This window comes from Scatophagus argus, chromosome 8, assembly GCF_020382885.2.
Source record: "Scatophagus argus isolate fScaArg1 chromosome 8, fScaArg1.pri, whole genome shotgun sequence".
In the NCBI taxonomy this organism is placed as follows: domain Eukaryota; kingdom Metazoa; phylum Chordata; class Actinopteri; family Scatophagidae; genus Scatophagus; species Scatophagus argus.
In genome coordinates, this window is record NC_058500.1 from 12,238,652 (window position 1) to 12,254,057 (window position 15,406).

The 15,406-nt window shown below is 39.9% G+C and overlaps 1 long non-coding RNA gene across 1 annotated transcript; it reads right to left on the reverse strand.

The window, feature by feature from the left end:
• Nucleotides 1-1,627: 1,627 nt before the first annotated feature.
• On the reverse strand, nucleotides 1,628-11,200 carry LOC124063561. Its single transcript, XR_006844119.1, has 4 exons — nucleotides 8,001-11,200; nucleotides 7,695-7,742; nucleotides 3,240-3,379; nucleotides 1,628-2,586 (listed from the first exon to the last, which is right to left on the reverse strand). It is a non-coding gene; the product is annotated as an uncharacterized LOC124063561 (long non-coding RNA).
• Between the last annotated feature and the right edge of the window lie 4,206 nt (nucleotides 11,201-15,406).

Below are 15,406 nucleotides of genomic sequence, written 5' to 3' on the forward strand. Positions count from 1 at the left end.
CTTAAGAGGTATCTTACATTCTGATATATATGGTGTGTGTGTACAGATAGACAGACAGAGATATAGACATATATATTACACACACACGCTATGTATAGAGATAGAGAGAGAGACAGAGAGAGACATACAGTACATAGATGAACTCTTCCATGTCTCTGTGGTGTGCTAAGGTGTGTAGGCATATTTGCTTGCATGTGTTTGCCCCACTGTGGGGGTAGGCCAGAGGTGCTGATTGCCAGTTGACCGTGGGGCTATTTTAAGGCCCAGTTTAATTTGTGGTGATTGATTGTGATAATTAATTTGCCGTAGGTAGATGATTGTGGTAATTAATTTGCTGCAGCTTGATGATTAAGGGTTGCTGGTGTCCCATTGTGACCAGCACTGTTTGGCCGATTAGCTCCTTTGCTGCCACCTTCATTTATTGTTAAAGAACACCCCTGTTCACAGCTGTAGCTGGGGCCCACAGTCTCCCAAAGCGTGACCTCAACAAGAAAACTTCAGGCTAACTACAGTCGCACTTTATACATTACTGTTACTGTGCAAATGAGAAACAAAATAAATATAGTTTGGTTATATCACAACTTTAATCTTCAGAAATCAGAAAAGACTTTATTCTTGACTCACAAGTACACACACATTACTAAGAAGAAGCTGAAACACATGGCAATGTGCATACTAGGAGTACATTTTTTTCATCTGCTTTCCATAAAGTCTTCAATATATTCTCTCAATATATTTTATTCCTATATTACAGCACGGGCTCTTAGAGATCTGCACAGAGATAGTAAGAAAAATATTGCTATTCCTATCGTTCATTTTCCTGGTATTCCCCATAGTCTCTGCAGGATTGGTGAGGTGAAGAGCTACTTCATCCAACCAAATGAGACTTGCTGCTCAAATGAGAACGAATGGCTTTTCTAACGGCGATATTATTAAACACACAGCACTGGTGTTTCAAACGTATTAGTGGGACTGATATGAAGTTGTTCAGCTGACTGGTGGAAACAATGAACTCTGGCTAATGTTATTAATCGGAATCATAAATCTATTTCTCATCGGATTCTATCAAATAATGAGGTAGGGGAAACCAAGCAAGGTTTTCTATTAAACCACGGAACGTCACACAATAGCATAGATGTTCACACAGACTTTTTAACACTTTTGCACACACACATTCATATTCATACACAATACAAAAAGAGCATGTAAAATGTAAAACAAAATGGGAAACAGTAGAGCGTGAATAGTTTTTCTTTTTCTTTTTCTGACATCTTTATGTAAGAAATTCATTTATGCTCGGTCTAAGATGGACTTGGGTTTTACTGGTTTGTTTATTCTGCAAAGGAGGAGAATGGAGAGAGAGGGACTTCTTTATTTAAATCAGGAAACTGTGAGGGGTTGTTGTTAGGGCCCGTGGCACGCATTGTTTCCTTTTTGGATGGGGGCCTGCTGCCGGCTTAAGCAACAGATGTTATTGATGAGCTCTCCAACCATTATGAGCCGCGCCACTATAAGTGTAATTTTAAAAACCCCGTTAAAAATTAGGCCAAGGACAATATGCTTATCTTACAATTTGATACTAGCACAGCACTTGAATGCCAATTCAATTCAAGATCTTGACTGAATATCAAGAACAAGGTGCAACTGAATGCACCACGAAGACCCTGTCCAACTCCAGCAGTGAGTCCTCAATTACACCAAAACACACGAGAGACTTTTTGTTATGTCTGTGAATGTTCTCAGTCACCCAGGTCATTCTATGTCACATGTATTTATCCACACATTGGATAAACACCCAGGACTCCCCTCCAGCCAGTCAAAACTGAAGAAGCTTCTCAGATAAGAGGTGAAACATCTCCAAGAACCTCAAGCAAGTCCAGCTGCCTTCAGACAAACTTTCAGACTTTTTGTTACATGACTATTTTGCTAAAAACATTTACCTGCCAGTGCCACGGATAACCGTGTGAGATTTGCTCGTCAAAGGGCAAATCAAACCAGATTAAGAATTTGGCAGGTGGCAATTTTAGACTCTGCTGGTAAGCCTACTTCCCAGAGACCCTACTTTTCTGAATGTGGAAAAAAAAAAACCACAATACATTTGCTCTCATCATATTGTTACAACAACAGGTGAGCTTCCATTTGAGTTTAATCAGCTTAGAATGATTTACAATGCAGGTGAAATAGAAGTCAAGAAAGACAAGGGGCATATGGAATAAATCTCAGCCACAGAAAACATCAGTTTCTTTCAAAAGGATCTAACACTCTGTATTAAAGCTGAATGAAAATTCATTGCTTAGTCAGGCAGAAACTGGAAATCTGTGAGTCATTTAGGCCTCGTTGATTCCAGCCTTGAAGCTTCTCAAAATGCATGAAATGATACAAAAGACTGTCTGAATCTAACTTTAACGTTGTCTCTGTTCACATATCAAATATTTTCATAGCTTATCCATTATGCTTACCTGCCCTCCTGTACATAAAGTGTGGAATTATCCAGTTTCAGCCATGCTCTCACCAGGTATGGTGATACTGGTTGGTCTTTTGTTGGTTCACGACCTTGCTTTAGGCCAAAGGCACTGCAGGGGGACACTAGTGACCACAAGAAAAATAGGGATTGAAATAAAGATGAATGATATCGATTTATGAAGGGAGAATAAACAAACAAAAGTTGCTGATCTTTTTGACCTTTAATTGACTTGGAACCACTGTTTGAGACAATGATTTAGCTCTAAACTACAGGGCAGAATGCCATCAAATTTTGAACAGATAATACTTGATTGAAAAACAAAGCATGCTGATAAATTTAATGATGATGATGATTTTGGGGATCCCCTGACCTTTCATCTAGCACCACCTTCAGGTCAACAAGACAAAGAATCTATAGTCATGGCACATGTAGATTAGTCATGCTAAAGACAGTATGCCAACATCCTCGAAATGTCAGTGTTAGCTGTAGATATAAGCTGCTGGATAATACATCGATGTTGCTGCCATATTTGAAACTTCATAATGTCTGGTGGCAGCAATTCCTTGTGTTCACGCCAAACATGAAGCGCCATGATTATATGCCAAGTCAATGTTAAGTGTATTCACGCAATCTGAAAATCGGCCTGAGAGAAAAAGCTGCATGTGTTTTGCATGCTTTGCAGAGTGACGTATGAGGAGGATCGAGATGAGTGGAGGGGCAGAGCCCTGGCTAGGCTATGGCTTCTGAAGGAATAAACAACCGGATTCATATTTACCAACGGGAGGAGAGTTCAGAATTCACTTCTCAAACTTCAGGGAGTAAAATGTTAATTTATCTTCACTCTTGTTTCTCATCCTGTCTGCAGCACTGAGCTTGTACTGTAATTAGTCTGTCTTCGTCCTTCTTGAATGCTGGCTGGAGGGTGTTCATGAACATACAGAGAGAAGAGGGAAACAAGAACAGACTAGAGGGGAAGAACTGGAGTCTCTGGTGAATGATGAGTTCAGTATCTGAACAGAACACGAACAAAAACACAGACGCACGCACGCACACATACATGCACACGAGCAAGCACACGCACACGATATCAACATAAGCACAACCTGAATTGTATTAAAGGTGATAGATAGTAATTTCTCCCATTTGTCTGGGACATTGAAATATTCCAGTAGGCTTACAGCAGCACAATTTTCTTCAGAAACTCTACTTCACAGGTCTGTATTGACATGTTTCATGTTAGGTTTTCAAGCTGTTTTTGAGAAATCAGCACTGCTATTTGCCACCTTTATCACACTCCTCAGCAGAACTGTTTTCCCAGAGTTGGGCCTACATATTAAAATTGACTCTGGATTAGCAGTTTATTTGAGAGACCTTTATGTGAAAATGCTATTTTTTTTAGTGATTCAAGTGAAAAATGTCAGATTCCCATGCCCTAAGTGTGTGAAATATCATCTGTTCATTGTCTACATGAAGAAATCCAAAATCATTTTAATAAAATTAACAATAAAATAAAAACAAAATACTGCTGCATGGAACACATGAGTACGTACACACATCCATGCACACACCTTCCATGACTTGATGAGGTTGTTATGATTAATAGGGGTGAAAATCACTAGCAATCTAAGAGGCCCATTTGACTCCCCTAACTCCTTTTACACACACATATCACATGCAGAGCGCTCAGCCCTTGGTGCTTAATGGAGCCCTCATATGGGTTATTGATCGGGCAGACCACAGCTAGATTAATTTATTCTTCCAATCAAGCTTTAATTAATAGCAGGACACTGGTAAGACCCCATTAAAAGTCGTGGTCATTACTCACCGCAGGAACATAGAGGAAACCAATAATCAAAACACGGCTGATGCTCCTTTGTCCCATATTTAAGGCTTCGGGCAGTTGAACCACGGACACCAGATGCGTTGTTTACATTTTTAAAAATGTATTACAAAGAAAAACCAGGGGAAATCTGAATATTTTCCTCTTCTTAGATGGACTTCAGACACATACTGATGAAGTAAAAATTAGGGATTATTTTGGATTATTATTCTGTTAATGTAGATGTAGGAGCCATTTTTGAGTAAGTGTGCTCCACCACACTTGTTCCATAGGCATCGTCTTTGTGCTTTGGGTTGCTTACAGAGTAGCTACCAACTTTCACTGAGGGGAGACACGCTGAAGAACAACGGTGAGCAAAAAAAATTCCAACAAAGGCAAGAAGAAGAAGTCAGACCAGAACACTAGCCCTTTTAGTGGCCCATCACTACAGTGCACATTTAAATTATATATGCCCACAATCTGCACTAAAATGTCATGTCTTCCTCATCAAAGGTTGCTTTCTAAACAACACGCCACTGTCACCAATGTTAAGAACACAAGTTAACTGTTGTGTCTACACTGTTTGTGAAAAATGTGATGGACAATTTTAAATAGCTTTTTGATAACTTTTAACCTTATAAAACAAATTATGCTCAACGTTTCCTTAGTGTTATCTTACTTATAGACTAGTTCAGACTGTCCGTTTAAATGTCGGGGAATTTAGTCCTGAAGAACGTACCTGGTAAAAATACAGCATAAATAAATGGTTGCGCATGCAAGTACCCACATACATACAGAACATCAACTCAGTGACTGCAAGAATGAGTGGAAAGAGAAGATGGGATGAGGGCAGGATAGAGACTGTTTGGGGAAATAGACAGCTGAGAGGCTGAAATGTGAAAGCTGCAAGATTTGCCAGACTGCATTCAGCAGACCATAAATCTCTCATGTTGCTGCCCATGCTCAAAATGATTATATGCTAAAAGTGGATATCAGACATCTTCCTGATGTCTGTGCCATCAGCAGGCAGGAAGTAAACACTCAGAAACAGAAAGAGAGAGAGAGAAAGATAGAGAAGAGAGGCTTCCTGTCACTGAGATGGTCCTTTAGTCCTAAATGTGTGTGTGGAAAGGAAGGGAGGATGAGAGGAGGGAGAACTTTACAATTAGCGTCCATAATGAGATCAGGGTTATCGGACGGCTCGCTGGTCACGGATGATGAAAAGAACACTAATTCAGTTTGTCTCTTCCTCTGTTCCGCTGGCCCTCACTTCTTGCTAAGGGACGAAGAGAGACAGAGGAAGGGTGGGGAAATGACCATATTAAAAATAACTCCTATCAGACTTGTACTAAATTATCTCTGCCATGTAATTTCATTGCTTACATTGGTTCCAATAACATCAAGCTTAAGAGCGCAGAAGCCATCATGGGAATCTCATTCTTGGCAATCTGCAGCTATGGCATTTGACTTCAACATTAACCTGTTGTTTTTGCCTGTTTCATGACATTCTGTTAAAGCAAAAAAACAGCCCAAATGATGTCAGCAAAGATTTCTTGTTTTATTCTCTTGTTTCCCATTTATTCTCTTATTCTCCTGCTGCCTATAAATACCTCAAAGTCTACCCTGCCTGAACCTCAGTTGGAGCTAAATGAGCATAAACAGCTCTGACTGGGCCAGAGATGGATGAGTGGCATCGCTGAGGGAGGAGGCCAAGAGATGGATAGACACACAGACAGAGAAGGAGAAGATAGAGGAGGGGACGTCCACACACTCCTCTCTATAGAGTTTCTTGTGACAAATAGCCTCATCCCAGCTCCCCAAATAAGACAGCATACCAAACACATACAAAACCACAGATGTGAGTAGCACACATGCAAAAACACACATGCACACACACACGCACACACACACGTACACACACACAGGCAGGCAGAGTCATGCTATTAAGTCTTAAATATCTGTTTTTCAAATCCTCAAGTAGACAGGATATAGGTTGGGTGTATTTCCTGTTTGCTGAGAGTTTTGTTGCCACGCCCTACAGCCACAATACCATTCTCATCAATGCACCTCATCAATGGAGTCTAATCATTAAGACTGATTAGGAGACATCTCAGTGTGAAAGGGCCCCTGCACAACTCATCTATCACTAAAGCATACAGCAACACACATGCAGGTGCACAGACACACCAGCACACACACATACACAAACATACACACACAGAGGCTTCATCCATCACCCCCCATGGCTGGTCTATCGGAGGTCTCAGTGATTAGTTGTCCTGCCTGGCTGAATTATGATGTTAATAAGTCACCATTAGTTCCCATGTTCACACCCACTTCACACATGAGTGAGAGGACATGCGCTCACACACATAAACACCAGCCTAAATCATTCAGCTCTATCTTCTGTTTGGTTTGGAAACAACATAAAGTGAATTACAAAAGCATTCAACCCTGTTGACTTTTCACATCATTTCTAGCACTACCAAAATCTTCTGAAAATTAAATTAAATAGACTTTTACTGTCACATTAAAAGTGAAACACAACCAAATTTATTTATCATAAAGCTTGATGCTAACAAAAACATTTTTTCCACATTTACCTTTTTCAAGGGAAATGTTTTCATTTGTCCTAAGAAGTGGTAATAACGACTGATGACTGATCTGTTTAGGTTGGCCAGTTTCAGTGCCCTCCTGACTTGGTTCACTGGGAAGATTACTGAAACTGAACCATCATAATGTCGTTCGTGAAACCTATGCTTTTCATGCTATGACAAGTCAAGTCTACCAAGAAAATGATCTATAACAAACTCCGATGACCATGGGGTTTCCTAATGACCAGTACATAGCTCACTCAACAGTACAGCAACTTATTTGTTGAGGTTTAGTCACACCAGAATGAAAAAAATACATACACTGCATACAGTGCCATAATGTTTCAAAGACTCCTTATAAAACCTTATAAATCTAATGTGACCAAACCCCAAATGTGAATAGTTCAACTAAAACTCAATCTAAAACTGTAATGCGAAATTCTATCCTGCGCTGTATATCCTATGTACTGGAATTGCTTCCATACTTCCACGAATAAACTCCATTGTGTTTAAAAATATTGGGTTATACAAATCTTTCACACAGACAATGTCACAAGCATGAAGGTCGACATTTACAGTAGATTTGTTCAAAAAAAAAACCAAAAACGCTGTAAAAAGCCATAGATTTGATCACACGTTCATTTGCAAGTGTGATGCTCATATGAAAACACAGCAGTGAAGCAACTGTGGCCAAGGTCTCACCACAATATCAACTTCCAGCGACACACACTCAACAGGTGACAACAATCACTGCAGCACAAGTCCAGCAAGACAACACAAACAAAATAACGCGAATCAAACAATGACTTTCACTTACAGTTTGTAGTGTTGTAGTCTTACTCCTTAGGTTCATGGCGTTGTAGCCCTTAATGAAAAACAGGCCAAGAATTGACAGCCATCCCTCTCAAATGCAAACGTATTTCAACCATAGTCAGTGCTTTTAATCTTTTTGAAGCTGGGAAACGTTACTGCTAATAAGATTTAGTTTTCCTCGACACGTTATTAAGCTAGCAGTTAACGCTGTATGTTAGCATAAACAACTAATTTGCCAGCACTGCAACACGACCAAATTTGTAACAGATATTCGATCAATATTTTGATTCGTCCTATGATGCAGACTTACTTTCATTTAGTTGTGTCTCCTCGTCTCGAAAAGTCTCATTTTCCCACGGGAATTTCTTGTCGAAAACTTTTTTTTTATTTGTTTGTTTATTTCAGTATTGCCACCACGATTTTAGAGCTAGCTCACCAAACGAACAGGAGAAGAAGAAGAAGAAGAAGAAGAAGAAGAACTCACTCTTCTTCTGTACCATTTAATGACGACAAACGTTAAGGTGCACCACCACCAATTTAGTCTACAACTTTGTAATCGTGGTTTAGTGTTTATTCTTTTTTATGGAGCACTGGCAATAACATACATGATATTTGGATGTCTTTACTGATATGTTGCTTGCACCTGTCATGCAATGATGAACCTCCTTTGCTCATGAGTTTGAGTTGGAATCCATATGTGTTTAATTAAAATGTAAAATTACTCAGAAAAGGTTTTCATCCACTATGTCTTGTCTATTAACAGATCACCGCAAAGATAACAGCACTGCACGTGACTCTTTACATAGGGTGACCTTTAGTCTGTGAAGCTGTCACAGTATAACCTCCATTGTTTAAACTGCATCTTCAATGTTTAAACGGCGTATCAACCTAGCAAAGTTTAAAAGGTGATCTTACTTCACGATGTGTAATGACAGCAAACCTCCTGCGACCTTTAGATCAATTTATGTATTTACACTCATACACAGAAATCATTTGCTGTCATTAGGCTACAACTGATAAATTGCTTGAGCATCAAATATGTCTAAGTATGTCTGCCGGTGTGACAAGGCACTTCAGTACAGAAATTCAGAATATATGAATGAGGCAGTTTAGCAAAAGTGAGATCGTTACATTGTTTGTCCACGTGTCTTAAGGGATGCTTATCTAATATCTAAGTTATCTAGTTATGGTTAGAACATGAATATCGGTGAATATATCATATGTTTTTTTTAAGCTCCTAAAATATATATTTCTGTTTCAAGTTATACTCTAAAACAACATCAACAATCATGACACATCAACATTACACCTGTACAACAGAACTGGTGATGCCAACTGGTGTGACCATGACCACTTAAAATACACTTAATGAACTTAAGCTTAAGCATAATGACACCCTACAACACCAAGACCTTGACTCATTCAAAACATCCATATATTCACTGACACTTCACCATAAATGCATTTTTTATCATATCACCATCATTTTACTCATTTTCACTTAGCTATTTTTTGGTAGCAGTGACAAAGAGAATTTCATTGCACATTGTACTGTGTATGACTGTGTGTGTGACAAATAAAAAAATCTTAATCTTGATCTAATTTCTCCTCATGCCATCTTCATTCGGTATATTTGTTGATAAGCGTGTGTTCATATGTGTCTTGTGATATTCAGTGAAGAACTTTCATTATCAGTGGGATTGACTTTGATGAATACCTACTGTCCAAGTCGATAGCATTTTTCCCAGACATTGTTCTACTCAATACCAACTATACCTTAGTTCTGGCTAAGTCAATATCAGAGAAAGATGCAGGGACAGAAATGTCAGGAATAGACAGATAGATATGGCCATTAGGGGCTGTAAAATATGCAGGTATGGCCTAGGTCTTAGAAGTGAATTATTGATTAGGATGGGTCGATAGTGATATGTATCATTGTTGTTTGATAAGCTATAGCACCACCTGAAGATAGCCCTGGAGAAAATCTATAGGTAAGGGTAGACTATTGATTAGCACATATCTTATAGAGGGTTTCACTGATGACAACTAAATGTGTGTCACAGAGATGTTCAGAATAATATCATTCATCAGAATAATTCAATAGGGAATTCTCATATGCCTTGTTCTGGTTGATCACTTTCTTCATTACTAACCTGGGAGAAGTCAGCCTTGTTCAAGCTACATTAAATCATATAGTTCAGGTGCTTTTCTGTTTCTGTGCTGGAGAGATAGTTTATTTCCACATGAATACCTACGCCTGGGATGGTCCGAGTAAGCACGCCTCTTTTTGTTGCAGATTTTCAAAGTTGTATATCGTAAAAACACGGTCCAAAGTCATTCAAGTCTGTGTTTAAAATTTTGTGAGTAAAATCTTCAAGGCATCTAAACTTTTCATTCAGTTTCAGGTTCAGTTGACGAGTACAAGTTGCCTTTTTGAGCAGATTGCCTGGAAAATAGACACTACTACAGACACTACTTGCATTAATTGCAACATATTGCTTTTTAAGTGCAAATTCATATAATCTCTTTTGCTTTTCCATACCCAAGGGTCATTATATACCAAAGTAATGCATGAAAAATATTACAGACAATATGTCCTGGTGGTGATTGCAGGCAGCAAATTTCAGGCAGGGCTTTAGTGCGGCATCTGCTCCTGAGTTCTACCATAATGACCAGCTTATGAAAGCTCTGTCCTAAAATTTGGCTCTATGTATGTAGCAGCAGACAGTGAGCCGTCTGCCACACACATACACATACACTCACTATGTTAGCAACGATCTAAAGAGGTTCTTCACACAACCATGCAAAATGCTGGGAAAGGCAAGTGCTGTGGACAGATCTATTGCCTCTGATTCTCATATTTGGCACCAAAAAGAAGAAAGTGGATTCACTGTTCCACTTGTCAGGCAATGTGTGACATTAAAGTATCGTTATGTGTGCATAGTTTTGTCATCGGACATCTGATAAGTATATAATTTATTCTGCCCGTCTGTCTCTCATACACACTTTCTCATGGGGAAGTTTCAACTCATCCACGCGTGAATATGTTGGAGTTTAAGCAAGGTGTTGAAGCATGCTCGAAATGGGATTGTCGTTCTAGGGTAAGATGGGATCACATTATTATGCTGTGGCCCATTACAGTGTTGGTAAGTTTGGCTGTGTATAGATACGTACACACGTACAAAATCGCACGGTCAGAAACACACAAAACCGTGTTCTCCCTGTGTGCGCTATGCAGCATCAGTTCCTCTCTGACACACAGAATTAGCTGAGGTTAATGTCAGCACTCTGAATGAAAATGGAGAGTACTGTGCGTGTGCGTGTGGGTTTGGAAGTCCACGGTGGGGTTGACCATTTTCCCCTCTTCCGTAACTTCATTAAAGAAATATAAAATGGCAGGCCATTAGGGCAAACGCATTCACTAGCCTCTTATTGAGAGATGCTTTTAGAACAATCTAATTCACCACAAATTGTATGGCACTCTAACACTCCACATGCGCAGATACACACAGATACACACACACACACACGCACTTCTCTAATCTTCCAAATATGACTGCAGCTCTGTGAGCTCAGCGAGGGCTGCAGGGGGAAGAAATGGGTGGCACCGCGTTTCCACAGTGATAAAGTGGCACCTCAAACATGGCCGTCTGTTCACCCTGCCCTCTTATTAAACAGAAAGAAAGAGAATGAGGAAGCAAGAGACCAGCAGAGATTGCAAAACAGACAAATTTGAACTTCATGTTCATTATTCCTTCCTCTGCCTCTCCCCTAACAGCCTCCACGTTCTCACTTCTCTCTCCTCGACTTGTGCTCCCTTCTCTCCCCTCCTATCTTCTTCTGTCTGAGTTATTAGGGATGAGAGGAAGTCATTCTCTGTGTGTGGTTATTAGTATTGATCTGAGCACCGTTCAACAGCCGTTTCCTGCTGATTTCCTCTCATTCACCCTCCCTCTCTTTCCTACTTTATATCCTTTAATAGCCCCCCCCACCCCCGTCCATCCATCTTAGCTCTGTAGCTGCTCTACAGCGAAGTTTTAACATAGTGCTTTGTCTGCCACATCTCTCTGATTTACTGGATATTGTAGCCTTAGTACTGCCTCACACACGCACACACACACACAAGTCATGCACATAACTGACCACAAAAACAATAAATTTACATTCCAGCTCAGACCTGAGTATTTTATTGACCAATAAAAACCACACACACACATCCACGTAAACATTCCTGCTTTTTGCACACCACACACACACACACACACACACACACACGTCTATTATTTAAACAATAACAATTTACTATGGGGTCCTGTGACTCTCCTCACATGTAGGTTTGCTGCTGCTGAATCTGTTGCATACAGACTCACAGTAGATGGCACTAACATATAAAAGGCAAACTGTCTTCTAATTTGGTGAAATAAAACAATGCCATCTTGAATCTCTCTGATTGCAACTACAAACACCAATCTGTTTGAATGCAGACATGTACAAATACATGCATGTGTGTATGCTCTAGTCCGAAGAGCACAGTGTGTGCAACTAAAATGAACGTGCCCTGGTGCAAAGCTCATGATCAGCATTTTTATTATTAATGGAACTTTTAAATAACACAGGTTGAGGCATGTGTATTATTCATAGTATGAATGTTAGTTCTCGCCTCACACAGTGTACCCTGTCGACATCATCCTCACGAGATGCTGACACACACACACACAAACAGGTCTTGGTTTGAGTGGATATTTCAGATTCAGTCACTTTGTCACTAACATAGTTGGTTTCTGACACCTGATTTTGTTTTTGGAACAGGTTACAAGTTAGCAAAATATCTACTTTTGGAAATCAAAATAACTACCGAGTACTGCAGATAAGTACTGCACACATGTGAGCCATGTCAAAATCGTACACAGATTGCAAATAGATTAACAGCCAGATTAGATGAAAGTGCCTGTGTGGAACGTTCATGTGGTCACTTTATTATCGGCTTACCTCCTTTTTGCGGCTGGTAAACAGCTGACCCTGGCCACCTGACAGTTTGCTGTGCCTAGGAGTCATTAAACACTATCGATATCTATCCCTATTTGCCAGTGTTGAATGGTAACTCTAACCTCAACCTTTAGCTATAGCCTTAATCCTGCCACCCATCACATAGATCATTAGCTTTAACATATCTAGTGCTATTGGCATGTCCCTCCGCCGTGACCATGTCTGTTAGTCTTGGCCAATAGAGCAGCCATCAGTAATGAAGACACACTACATAGTTCCTAATGGCTTGTGCAGGGGATATAAACAAGGTCAAAAGGCAAAAGCAAAACAGCTGATCACGATGAGAAGAATCTGAAGGAAACCATCATCACAGCCAGACAATAACTCAGCAGCAGCAGTAACAAGAAATGCTATTTGTAAAAGGAAAAAGGGAGCAAGAGGCCTGATCAACAGGAAAGTCATTCTAACAGGTACGTTATCTACAGTTCCATAGTTCCATTTTGTATTATATGCGATGACCCTCCAATCAGGAGAAATTAAATTGAAAGAGACACTTCAAGAGTGACTAAATTAATTTATTTGACTTACTGTGCACAATAGGAAACATTTAAGAGATTAAGAAGAGTCTTAGACCCATTAGACCCCATCCTGACATCTTCATTTTATGGGTTTATAACACCATAAGCTGTACAGAAATATCTCCTGGACAGAGGCTAGACGCCAGTGGTGACTAAGGAGTGAACAACATATGATGGGTGATAGTCTCTGAAAAATTAAAGCCTCAAAATTCTTTTAATCAACTTGTTTCCCAAGTACAACCTGCTAAAAGGACATTTTCTGTCCAATATGACAGAAAAATTACACTGTAGTCTCTGCATGCACAGTAGTATAGTAATATTATAATCTAGAATGTACTATGATTTCAGAAATGACCGCACACATACACAAAGCATATTTACAAATACACACATACATGAGCTCTACTCACATGGCCTATCAGTGTGAACATCAGTATACAGAGACACAAGCACCCAATTATCACGATCTAACTGGTGGCTATATTTGGAAAATGTGAAAAGTCACAAGGAATCACAAGATTTCACCTATGATTTTCTGCAGTCTGTAAAAGCTGTGCTCCATGACAACAAGGCTCTGGATTGATGACAAAGCTGTATAAGATCATCTCATGTTCAGGGCAGCCTGCCAGAGCAAAATGCTGAGTTACATATCTGTCTCCCATTTGTACTTGTTCCTTCTCTCACTCTCTCCTCCTGTCTCCCTCCCTCTCTCTGTGAATATGAATGATATTCAGTTGCACACTAATCTGCCATGGATATTAATTACAGTCTCCATTAACATTTAATAAATACTTCCCAGGTGGACTTACTGCTGAGTGAACTGAGAGCCTTATCAAATATTAGGCCTTTAATTGGCCTTTCACTCCAATGAATGGCTTTTTAATTAGCGTGTAGTTATCATCCCTCCACCAACCACAGAGTCAGGCTGATCAGCACTCGCAGATGTGCCAGTTTTGCTGAGTGAGGGCATGTTAATGACCTGAGGTAGGCCACACATTGCATAACACTTCATTCCCGTGGTCAAGGGAGGAATCGTGCAATGTGTGGGTAGCGGGCCACAGCCAAACACTAAGTGATTGTCTGGTTATAGCGTGCAGCTCTGTTGGGATACAGTTTTTCAGTAAGATAAAGACGTATGGATGTGGATACAGAGAAAAACACATGCACACACAGGCAGAGGAAACCTTTTTGTTCAATTTGTTCCAAAGGTCAGTATCACCGTGATACATACATTTTTCATTCATGTAACTGCTTGGTCACTCGTTCATTCACTCATTGTCTATATCGCTCATGTTGCTGCACCATTCCCAAGCATGAGCTGACTGGAAAGCAGGGAGCCACCCTGCACTGAGCTCAGAAAACAGACTCACTCAGACAAGGACTCATTATGACTATGGTCCACTCGACATGACTGACGTGCATCTGCAATGACACTTATGTCAGAGAGTTCACCACTGAATAAATTCTGACAACCTAAAGTGGAGATGAAGACCTGGGTAAAAAGAAAAATCAGTATTGTTCAAAAACTAAAGTAAGGACATTCCCAATAGAAAAATGGAGATAATGATGAACTAAATCTTGAACATATTTGATGAGAATTAATATATTACAGCTCTCTGTTTTCATCACTTTATTCAAAGCTTTCAAAGCAAAGCTTTTATTTTTGAGGAGACTTCCTCCTGCTGGGGAGTGATGCAACACTCAAATGTGAATGACTGCCATATCTGGACTACCACCAGTTTATATACACACACCCATACACCCAGGCATAAATACACATATTCACACCAATATGCAGAGGAAACACAGCAGGAGAGAGTGACGGCTGTCACAAACGTTTAAAATCACAGAGACACAGACACCACCACACTTTCACACTTAAAGCACACGCGCACACACACTCTCTCACGAGCATAAATCACTGGAAGTCACAAGACTAGTTCATCTCCTAGTGCTTTAATTAGCTTATCTAGAGCAGGATACATTGAAAAGCGTAAGGAAGAAACATATTCAGCACATGTTCAGTGGAATTCTTTGATGCAGTCAGAATTTGTTGTTTTCCAGCAATAATGGGGTTATTTGGATAAAGTAAGTGCAACAGAAATGAGTGTCTGCACATAATGGTGGCTGTTGGGGGGCTGAATGGAAGGAA